Raw genomic sequence first — 12772 nt, forward strand, 5'->3', positions numbered from 1 at the left:
GGTATAAAATGGTACATGTAAAGAATTGGGAAAAATGTAAAGATGTTTAGGTAGCCACAAGAAGCCTCGTCCACTGGAATAAGCCTTAAGAAAATCCTGATGTCATGGATATAGAAAAGTCTAGTAAATCCTGCCTGTAGAGAGCTACTTAGTTTACAAAGCACTTTCACGTGCATTATCCCTCTTGGATTTCAGGAAAGGTCTCATACTGAAGAAGTGAAATATGTATCCTCTGTCTCACTCCAGTCTCCCCAAGCACCTAAACTCCACACCATAGCAACCCTGTGCTTGGCAGGGCAGGTATGATTATATGTCTGTCACAGATGATGAGGCTGTTAACTATCAGGTTTATTTCATTCACAAATTCACGGAACAAAAGTACACTGGTCGTTTACTGTGTGTCAGGCATTGTGTTCAAAACCAGGGATAAAAGAATAAACAAGACTAACTTCTCCTTACCCTCATGATACTTATTTAGTGAGGAACACAGAAATTAAAATAGTGGATTTAGTATAATAAATGCCTTTTAAAAAGGGAGAGCAGAGCATGCTATGGAGACCTCAACTGTAAAGGTACTCAGAGAAGGACTCCCAGAGGAGCTAACACCTACACTGTTACTGACATTGAAGAATGACTTAGCAGTGGTGCCTGGCCCAAACTCTCACAGTCAGGAAACAGGAAAACCCAGAATGCAATCCAGGTTCCCTGACTTCCTCTCCAATATTTCCTTCACTACATAAGGTGAGTTGTAACTGCTTTCCTGACTGACTTGGGGTAGTGGACTGGACAGTCTGAAAATAAGTAAAATGTCCTTTATGACTAAGTTTGTTTGGATGTTGTCTTATTATAAAGCATATAAATTTCAACAATATTTAAAATCTATGTGGCAGGGCCTACGCAGTCCTCATACTACGTAGACCCTCATTTCCCTTTGAGGCTATGTAAATGAAGACTAAGCTAATCAATGGAATTATATGGAACTGCTGATATTTAATCATTTTGACTTCAAAAGTGACAGTATTATATGGTTCTCACCTAATACTAAACTAATACACCAGTCCAGGAGTGTTCTAAGCAATTATTTTAACTCCTTTTACAAACACAAGATATACCTCAATAAAACATACTTGCTGTAGATAAAAATAGTATCATACCCAGATAATCATGAAATTTGGCAGAATTCACATTTTGAAAGCTTCTATTATAGTGACGAAGAGAAAGCTCTTTTAAAAAGTTGTCTACTTACAAATTGACTTGACCAGGTCAATAATTTTAGAACTTAAGGAGATCTACAGGATATAATTGACTCTTCTGGTTGAATCAGTAATAAATTGAGTTGTAAAAAGTCTAAATTATAGTGAGACACTTAGAAACATACTTTCTAAATGCAAGTTGTGTACAAGTTTGAAATGAGCCATTGTCCCATAATAGTGGGGCAAAGTGTGAAACAAGTAAATATTTTCATTCCTAGCATTCAGTGATAAGGAATATTTGCACTAAATATGTAATTTTAAGCTTGGTATTGAGAAATTCCATTAAAACATTTTGTGAACTTATTTTACAAACACCGTGTTTGCTGAGAAAGGGGAGAAACATACAATGTTGTTGATGAAACTTGAAGTTGACAATTTTTTCAGGATGAGAATTTAGTAAAAGGTATTAAAAAACAATGAATATTTACATCATACATTTTTAACAGGGATGATATAATCTCCAATGGAGAGATAAATTGGTTGATTGTATTTATTAGAGGCAAAAAGCTTATCCCTTAATGGTTAAAGCACAGACACACACACACACACACACACACACACACACACACACACTAGTGGCCCGGTGCACAGAATTCATGCACTCGGGGGGTGGGGGAATCCCCCAGCCTAGCCTGTGCCCTGTCACAGAGTGGGAGCCCCACTATCTATGACCTCAAAGGGGTAGGCCCCGCCCACCCATCCAGGGCTCCTTGATGGACTGCCCCAAAGAGAAAGACCGGAGCCGGGGGTCCCGCCTCCCCACCACATGGAGCCGTGAGACCCCCAGGCCTTGCCACATGGAGCCAAGGGCCCCTCAGGCCTCACCACTCAGAGGCCTCTGCCAGGCCTCGCTCCCAGGCCAGGCTATACTGCACTGAGTGAAGGCCTCTGCTGGGCCCCAGGCCTCCTGGTGATGGATTGTGAAGGGCGTGATGCAAGTCCCCGACACTGAAAGTCCACGCCCACCTGCACCTGCTGTGCACACAGCCTGCTGATTGGTCGTTATGTGTGAGGGCATCCCAACCATTTGCATATGACCCTTTTATTAGTATAGATATATACACACACACATATATATATTTATTTATATTTATATGTGGTTTATTAAAATTACATGAAGAAATGATTAGGGGAAAAAATCTAAAACGATCCCCTTGGGCAAATAATAATGAAGGAAAAGTTGAGAAATATTGGCTTACATCTTTTAGGTCAATAGCTGACAGATACAGAAATATTTCGAAAATTATGGAAATCTAAGGTCAGTGTTTAGAATATGTGAAAATATAGGGCAAATATGATATTCATAGCAATGCTATTTATAATAATGAATAATTGGAAGACACTCAAATTTCCAAAAACAGAGGGTGATTAAATAATAGTAATGTATTCATATGATGGAATGGCTTGCAGTTATTGCAAATGTGGAAGAAATTTGTATAGTATAGAAAATGTTCATAATCCTATAATTGAAAAAAACTGCATACTTTTGTCACTTTGACAAAATATATTGACATCCTATCCAATAAAGGAGTAATATGCAAATTGACCGTACCTCCGCTATGCCCACCAGCCACACCCACCAGCAAATCAGGAGCAAGTATGCAAATTAACCCAACAAATATGGTGGCGGCCATGGAGCTGGAGAGAGCAGGAGGCTTGGTTTGCTCCCGGCAATGGAGGAAGCCAAGCTTCATGCCTGCCCTGGCCAGCCCTGGCCTCTGCTCAAGGCCACAAAGTTTCAATTGTAGAAGATAAATAAATCCCAACAAAAATGGCAGCATCCACAGAGCTGGTGAGAGCAGGAGGCTTGGGTTGCCCCTGGTGATGTAGGAAGCCAAGCTTCCTGCCTGCCCTGGCTGGCCCTGGCCTCTGCTCAAGGCTACAAAGTTTCAATTATAGAAGATAAATAAATCCCAGATACCAGGGCCTCCACTTGGGTCTCCAGGGGGTGTGGCCAGCCTGCAAAACACCAAAGGACCCTTTCCCAGGCCACCCCATGCCCAAGGGAACCCCCACCCTGATCCGGGACACCCTTCAGGGCAACCCAGCTGGCCCCCACCCGGGCACCAGGCCTCTAGCCTATCTAATAAAAGAGTAATATGCAAATTGACCATCACTCCAACACACAAGATGGCTTGCCCCCATGTGTACACAAGATGGTCACCACAAGATGGCCTGCAAGGGAGGACAGTTGTGGGTGATCAGGTCAGCAGGGGAGGGCAGTTGGGAGGGACCAGGCCTGCAAGGGAGGGTAGTTGGGGGTGATCAAGCCTGCAGGGGAAGGAAGTTAGGGGTGACCAGGCAGGCAGAGGAGGGAAGTTGGGGGTGACCAGGCCTGCAGGGATGGGCAGTTGGGGAGGACCCAGGTCTGCAGGGAAGAGCAGTTGAGACCAGGCCTGCAGTAGAGGGCAGTTGGGGGGGACCAGGTCTGCAGGGGAGGGCAGTTAGGGGTGACGAGGCCTGCAGGGGAGGGAAGTTAGGGGTGACCAGGCCTGCAGGGGAGGGCAGTTTGGGGCAATCAGGCTGGCAGGGGAGCAGTTAGGCATCGATCAGGCTGGCAGGGGAGTGGTTAGAGGGTGATCAGGCTGGCAGGCAGAAGTGGTTAGGGGCAATCAGGAAGGCAGGCAGGCGAGCAGTTGGGAGCCAGCAGCCCTGGATTGTGAGAGGGAGGTCCGACTGCCTGTTTAGGTCCAATTCTACCGGGATCAGGCCTAAATGGGCAGTCGGACACCCCTCGAGGGGTCCCATCCCTCAAGGAGAGGGTGCAGGCTGGGCTGAGGGACACACCCCCCATGCACGAAATTCTTGCACCTTGCTTCTAGTTTATATATATTACAAAATCTACTAAAAGGATTCACACCAACATAATTTATGATGATTATCAATGAGTAGAAAATTACAAATAATATTTTATCTACTGTGTTTTAATTAAATATTTCTAGCAATTCAATATCTGTGAATAATTTGAAAATTTAAATAATAGTAAGTGGTTTAAAAATTAAAAAGTTTTGCTTTCCCCCCTCCCTTATTCACCTTCCCTGATGCAACCACTTTTTACTTTTTAAAACTATTTTCCTCAAGGTTACCTCTAGATAATTTATGTAGCTTGCTGTTTTTCTCATTTGTCTTTTTTTTTATGGATTACATGTACTCTTGATTTTTTTTATAATATGATATTTATATTTATCTTCCTTATGTTTCCCTCAACAATCACAAATACTCCTCTTCCATCAACCATGTCAACATATGTATATGATAAATTGTGAATGCTCAGTATTCTATGCTTAATTTGTATAGTTTAAAAATAATGTGTATTGTGGAATTGCATGATTTACTGTGGTTTTATTTCTGTTATTGAAATATTTTTCTTGAAGATTATAATTGTCTTCTTTGTTTTCTTTCATGAGCCTTATCTTTATAAATTTTCTGGTAGAAATACATAAGTCCTCTCTATAATCAGATGTAGTAATAGATCAGATTTATTTTCTTTTTGTAGACATCAGTCTGGACTCTTCCGGTATTAATTGTTAAGTGGGATTATTTATGGCTGTTTTCGTGGAAATACTCTTTATTCCTATCCTGGAATTTTTATTTATTTTTCTCCTTTGTTAAATAATTGTTTTCTCAATGTTTTAGTTTGTTGCTTTATGTTAATAAAACACAACCTTTCATGGCTTCATGTTAAGAGGTATATATTAAATAAATTTGTTGAAACTGTTCAGAAATGGCAATGTTGTAATTCTGCTCAGATACTTGATTGACACTTCAGTTAGGTATACAACTTAAGAGTATTGAAATAGTTTTTCCTCAGTACTTTAAAGACAATGTTAAACATCTTGCAGCTTCCACTCCTCGGTTAAAAAATGTGCAGTGGCATTTTAATTACTGATATAGTGCATCTAATTTTTTTTTTTTTGTCTCAGGAATCTTTAGAATCCTCTTTGTATTCTTAAACATATATAATGATGTACCTTGTTGAGTGTTTTGTTTTTTTCCATTTAATATCTTGGAGGTTTCTTCAAGTATATCTCCCAATCCTCAATTGACTATTTTAGTTTGCTCTAATAATTCATTTTTTTTCCAATCCTCACCTGAGGATATTTTTCCATTGATTTTTAGAGAGAGTGGAAGAGAGAGGGAAAGACAAAGAAATATCGATGTGAGAGAAACACATCGATTGCTTGCCTCCTACACACTCCCCGACCAGGACCCTGGCTGGAATGAGCCTCCACCTGAGGTACGTGCCTTTGACCATAATCAATGGGACCCTTCCATCCGGTGACATTCTATCCATTGAGCCAAACCGGCTAGGGCATAATTCTTTTAAAAAAAATCCTTACCCAAAGATATGTTTTATTGATTTTTAGAGAGAAAGGAAGGGAGGGAGGCAGGGAGAAACATTGATCTGTGGCCTCATGTACATGCCTGGACCAGGGATTCATCAAACAACCCAGTTATGTACCATGTCAAGAGAGTCGAACCCCAAACTTTTTCGGGGGTATGGGATAACGCTCCAACCCAATGAGCCATCTGGCCAGGGTACTTTTTCATAATTCTTAATTCAAGTTCCTCCTTTTCACATTGTTTCTTTTAAAAATATGTTGTACTTTTTTAACTTCATATGTATTTTTCTGAAAATATACAGGTTAATATTGGGAGTTACCTTCTGCTTTCTATATTTTCTCTTTTCCTTCGTTACATATTTTCCTTTTTTCTTCAGTCTCTGCCTTTTAGGTTAGGGACTTTCCTGAGATACTTAGGAAATTTGTCTTATAATTAAGACTGAGTTGCTAAAAAAAGAAAAGGTTTTTATAAGATCAGTACTTTGATAGAACTACTTGACTTATAGGCTTCACAGTGAATAAATGGGTGAAGAATTGGCTGTTTGTTGAATTACTTCTAAATGTGTCAGTGAGTAAATTTTCTTGATAGTAATCATTTAGTTGTTTTCCTTGGAGTGAGGAATAGCCAGGGATCCAAGTCTAAAACTGAGAAGTGAGTCAGGTTACACTTTACTATGTGGAGTTTTAATCAATCTCTGTCTTCTTAATAAGATATTGGCTCTTCCTTTCAATCAGGCTTCCTATTACTCCATAGTATCTCTGGTTCTCACCTTGGGGGAACGAACTCTCTGCTTTTCATTTAGGTGGCAGAGGGGATCTGGTTTCTAACAACTCCTTGTGCAAATTTTTAGTATCTTCTATTTTTTAATCTCATCATATTGCCTTTTATTGAGAAATAAGTTGGATCTCCCTGAGTTTTTGTAGTATTTAGGATGAAAAATTACTAGATGTACCGGTTAATAATGGCAGATTTTGTAATTAAAGAAAACACGATAATTTCAAGAGAAACATCAAAAGTGCTTTACTAAAAGTAATGTCCATCACTAGCTACAAATTTCCCCATCTTTTAGGTAATTTGTGGATACCGTCCCAATAGAACTTTTCTTGTTTTGAGGCAAACCATTCAGAGACCCAATTTTCCACTTCTTCGTATGTTTTGAAGTGCTGCTCAGAAAGTGCATGTGCCATTGATCGGAACAAGTGGTAATCTGAAGGAGTAAGGTCTGGTGAATACAGCGGGTGGGTTAATATTTCCCAGGCAAGATCTTTTAACGTGTCTTTAACTGGTTTTGAAGTGTGTGATGGTGCGTCATCATGAAGCAAAATTACTTTGCTGTGTCTTCTGGAACATTCTGATCATTTCAAGATCAAAGCATGGTTCAAATTGATTATTTCTTGTCAGTAGCCATCAGTATTAACGGTTTCACCTGGTTTTAGAAGCTCATAATACACCACACCTTCCTGATCCCACCAAATGCAGAGCATTGTCTTCTTTCCAAAGTGATTTGGCCTTGCAGTCAATGTTGATGGTTGACCTGGATCAACCCATGATTTTGTGTGTTTGGGATTCTCAAAATAAATCCATTTTTCATCTCCAGTCACAATTCGATGCAAAAAAAACTTGCTTTCATGCCGTTGAAGCAACATTTTACTGATGACTTTTTGGTTTTCCATTTGTCTTTTGTTCAGTTGATGTGGCATCCATTTTCCTTCCTTTAAAATCTTTTCCATTGCTTGTAAACTATCAGAAATGGTTTGCTGAGCAACGTTTAATATTTCTGCAAGTTGTTTTTGAGTTTGACACGCCTCTTCATCCAATAATGTTTGCAATTGTTGGTCTTCAAACTTTTTCGGTTGACCTGGACATTCTTTGTCTTTCACATTGAAATCATCACTTTTAAAGTGTCTAAACCAGCATTCACAATTATCTTGAGATGGAGCATGTTCACCATAAGCTTCCTGAAGTATATGATAACTTTTTCTTCAAAATAAAGTAATGAATTAAAACTTCCCGCAAATGCTCTTTTTTTTGGCATAAAATTTGACATTTTTAAGCGTAAAAATATTTATGATGTTAACACCTTCAGCAAATTTGACATATGAAGTTTTGAAGCTTGCTGTCAATACAACAAAATAGCATACATATCAAATTGCATATATATCAGTATATGTGTAACTCCATCTATTGAAAAAAATCCGCATTATTAACTGGTATGCCCAGTAACTTGTTTCTTGTTGGCTTCCCTGTCTGATTGCACACAAAAGATCCAAGAACATTAAACACTAACTATGTGCTAGTTCCACCTTCTATTTTTTTAAAATATATTTTATTGATTTTTTACAGAGAGGAAGGGAGAGGGACAGAGAGTTAGAAACATCGATGAGAGAGAAACATCTATCAGCTGCCTCCTGCACACTCCCTACTGGGTATGTGCCCGCAACCAAGGTACATGCCCTTGACCGGAATCGAACCTGGGACCCTTGAGTCCACAGGCCGACGCTCTATCCACTGAGCCAAACTGATTAGGGCTAGTTCCACTTTCTACTCTGCTATTGCATACTTGTCTGTTTTCTTTATCGCTGTAGGTTTTTACCATTGCAGTTTCTTTAGTATGATTTTAGTGGGGTTGAGAAGAAAAGAGAGATAAGATTCTCTTTTTAATTTACCACATTTTCGTGAAGTTCTTCATAGTAATTTATTTTATTTCACAAAGAACATAGTTTAGTAATCATGTACTGGTTCTTGAGATGTGTTATTTTGTGTATATTTGCAGTATACTTATGAAAATTATTCATTCACCTACTTGTCATTAGGTATAGGCTTCATAGAAGTTATTATTAAAGTATTTTATTTGTCCAACTTGATATTAAACATTTTATCAGTGGGTTCAGCTGAACTTGCTTTAAGGGTATTTCTAAGGATTCCAAATACAAGAATATTTTTTATCAGCTTAAATTTAATCAGAGATAGAGAATTTACTATAGGCAGGTCCAGTAAAAATTAGCTATTAAAAGTTATTGGAAGAACTATGAATGAAAAGGGAAAGTCACCAGCAGATTCTAGGAATCCAGGGTACTTCAGGAATCAAAGGAAGTTTCCAATAATTATTTCAGCTCCCAACAATATTGAAGTGGATCATACACTAAAGGCTGCCAAGAAGGAACAGGGGAAACTTCACATCTAGATCTTGTGAGGCCTACAAATCTTCTACTGTTGTCAAAGGAGCAATAGCATCTGTTTGTATGTCTCTCTCAGGTAACTATCTGTGGTGAACTCCATAGTGTTCCACATGCTTCTTCAGGGAATTCCCTATTGTACAAGGTTTAGTACTTAGGTTTTTATATTAAAAACTTGTTCATATTAGTGCTCCAGAGGTGTCCCCTTGTGGGATGGTGGCTTGTGTTAACCAAGTTCTCAAGAGACTGATGTATCAATCATAATCCCATACTCTTAAATTACAATGAAAGCTATAACTGCTCAAGAGAATAGATGATATCAGCAGTCTGAGCTTTACCCTCAATCCCCATGAGCAAGCTACTCAGGAAGCTGAATTATCAGGAGGTTGCTGGTTGAACATGAAATCAACAAGGGGAGTTAATGATATGATTTGAATATTTAATGGCAGGAGGCAGAGGTAGCCTTATGCTTCTATTGTAACAATAACAATATAGTTATATGCCTGCCAGAGAGATCCAGTAATCATATTGGCTCCCATGAATGTTGCCTGTAAGAGGCTCTGCCAACATTAGGTCTCACAGAGAGTTTAAAAGTCTCATCAAGATTCTTTCTGATTGTCACATTCTTTTTTTATGTCAATCCATTGAATAAGGTTGATATTAAGTTTTTCTAACTCTGAAGAAATTGTTTCTTTGGGAATTATTTGGATGTAATTATTACTTTTTAATATTTTAATGAAAACTGAAAATCCTTGCTATCAAATTCATCTAAAATAGATACTAAATATGAAGTTTGTATTAGTATCTCATATAAACTTTTATGATGGCTTTTATTGAACATTTTAACTTTTAATTACTTACAAGGCTCTCTTATCTTGACTGAATATTTTGAAGAGGGAACCATGTCTCATTCACTTTTACTTAGCACATACATATAGGTGTTAAAAAGTTGATTGAATGAATTAATAAGTGGTTGAATAATAGACAACATAAGAAGTGGCTGCACATTAATATGATTTTGCCTTGGAAGGTATTTAAATAGAAGTTGGATGCACACTTGTTAAAGATACTATAGGGACAAGCCCAATGTCCATGTTTAGTTTTGTGAATATTTTCAAAATTCTCAATTATCTTAGAAACTTCAATGGAATCTAATATGTTTAGGGAGGAACAGTTGCTGGCAAAGAATGGTGACATAGTAGAAGAGAAGAAAATGGCTAACACCCTAAACATTAAGTAACTACTTACTTTATTGAATTTATTTTAACTTATCTAGTTTTATTGACATATAACATTTTGTAAATTTAAGTGGTAAAATGTGATGATTTGATACATGTATGTAATGCAAAATGATTACCACAATAATGTTAATTATTACATCAATCCCATCACACATTTACCTTTTATTGTGTGTGTATAATGAGAACATTTAATATATACTCTCTTAGCAATTTTCTTTTTTTTTTTTACTTTTTAAATGTTAATCTTTATTGTTCAGATTATTACAGATGTTCCTTTCCCCTCCCGCCCAGCCCATAGCTTCCCTCCACCCGGTTTCCACCCCACCCCATGTTCTCCCCCTCCCCTCCCTTACATCCATAGGTATAAGATTTTTGTCCAATCTCTTCCTGCACCCCCCACATTCTCTTCCCCCTGAGAATTATCAGTCCACTCCCTTTCCATGCCCCTGATTCTATTATATTCACCAGTTTATTCTGTTCATCAGATTTTTTATTGATTTGATTTTTAGATTCACTTGTTCATAGATATGCATTTGTTGTTACTTTGTTGTTCATAATTTTTTATCTTTATCCTTTTTCTTCTTCTTCCTCTTCTTAAAGAATACCCTTCAGAATTTCATATAATACTGGTTTGGTGATGAACTCCTTTAGTTTTTCTTGTCTGTGAAGCTCTTTATCTGACCTTTAATTCTAAATGACAGCTTTGATGAGTAAAGTAATCTTGGTTGTAGGTTCTTGCTATTAATCACTTTGAATATTTCTTGCCACTCCCGTCTGGCCTGCATAGTTTCTGTTGAGAAATCAGCTGACAGTCGTATGGGTACTCCCTTGTAGGTAACTAACTGTTTTTCTCTTGCTGCTTTTAAGTTTCTCTCTTTGTCTCTTGCCCTTGGCATTTTAATTATGATGTGTCTTGGTGTGTTTCTCTTTGGATTCCTCTTGTTTGGGGTTCTCTCTGCGTCCTGGACTTGTAAGTCTATTTCTTTCACCAGGTAGGGGAAGTTTTCAGTCATTATTTCTTCAAATAGGTTTTCAATATCTTGCTCTCTCTCTTCTGGCACCCCCATAATTCGGATGTTGGTACGCTTGAAGTTGTCCCAGAGGCTCCTTACACTATCTTCATATTTTTGGATTCTTTTATCTTTTTGCTCTTCTAGTAGGGTTTTTGCTTCCTCGTATTTCAAATCTTTGATTTGATTCTTCAGATCATCTAGTCTACTGTTGAATCTCTGTATATTATTCTTTATTTCAGTCAGTGTATGCTTAATTTCTGACTGGGTCCTTTTCTATTTTTTTGGCATTCTCACTAAGATCCTTGAAGGTTTCACTAAGTTCTTCGAGGTCTCACTAAGTTCCTTGGAGGTTTTTAGAAGATTCTTGAGTAACCTTATAACTGTGATTTTGAACTCTCTATCCAGTAGTTTGCTTTCCTCCATTTCTTTCATTTGTGACATGTTTCTTTGTTTCCGCATTTTGGCTGTTTCTCTGTGTTGATAGTCGCCTTGTGTGGTAGGTGTCCTATAGGGTCCAGTGGCTCAGCCTCCCCAATCACCTGAGGTGGACTCTCTTGGTGCACCCCTTTGTGGACTGTGTGCACAGTCTTGCTGTAGTTGAGCCTTGATTGCTGTTGGTATCACTGGGAGGAATTGACCTCCAGGCCAATTGGCTGTGAGGACCAGCTGTGTCTACAATGGAAGGACTGCTGTGCAAGAGACACCCTTATAAGGCAGGCCTTGCTTCAGTGGGGCTTTGGTGTTCACTGAATCTGCCCCTTGATGGTCTCACTTATGGATGTGAAGAGTTATAATCCGGTATGGTCTCACACTGACCACTGGGTACACTGGCTCTTGGATCTCCAGGGAGGTGCAAAGTCAGCCACTGCCTGAGGTCACCCAGCAGGAGCAACAGAGAGATCTGCAGATTCCTCCTCTTTGTAAGGGGTTTGGAAGTGCCCAGATGAGGCCCAGCTGTGAAGCAAGGCAGGCTGCTGCTGCCAGCCTTGGGCCTTCTTTTGGAAGCTCTGGGGCTCTATGACCCAGCTGCAGTTTGACAGGTTTTAAGCTGAGAAAGGACAGGCCATTCATATGCAAAAGCCACTGTGCACAGCTTGGTTGAGGTTGTAAGTTGGGTGGGGTGGGGTCTCTGGGAATCATCAGGGCGGAGCAAACAGCAATGGCTGCCAGTCAGCCCTATATGGGAGAGGTTCCTGCGTCTCCACATCCGGCGCCCTCACACAGAAATAATGATTGCTGGGAGCCCCTCTGGAGAAAGTGGCCCTCGTGTTCTGGCCAGATGCCAGACAGTCCAGTTTCTCCCAGTATGAGTCTGGGTCCCCAGAGTCTCGCCTGGAACTGGAGTTCAGAGCAATTAGGAGCTTGTATCTCCCTCCCGATTGAAAACAACAACAACAGTGCACCCAGTTGCCAGCCTGTTCCGTGTGCGCCTCCGCACCTCCTACCTGTCTCAATGCGCTTTTTTCTTTCCTTCTAGTTGTAGAACTTCCACTCAGCCAGCTTTCCTGTGATTCTGGATGATAGTTGTTTTGTCTTTTAGTTGTAGTTTTGATGTGGTTGTGAGCAGCAGCAAGTACAGATGTTTACCTATGCCGCCATCTTGGTTTTCCTCAAAGCTAATCACAATTTTCTTTTTTTTTGTATTTTTTACATGCAATAAACATTAATATTTCAAGAAAAATGATTTTAAATGTAATAATATTACCAAAACTGTGCTAACATAGTATAATATAATAAAAGTTGTA

This window comes from Plecotus auritus, assembly GCF_963455305.1.
Source record: "Plecotus auritus genome assembly, chromosome: 9".
In the NCBI taxonomy this organism is placed as follows: domain Eukaryota; kingdom Metazoa; phylum Chordata; class Mammalia; order Chiroptera; family Vespertilionidae; genus Plecotus; species Plecotus auritus.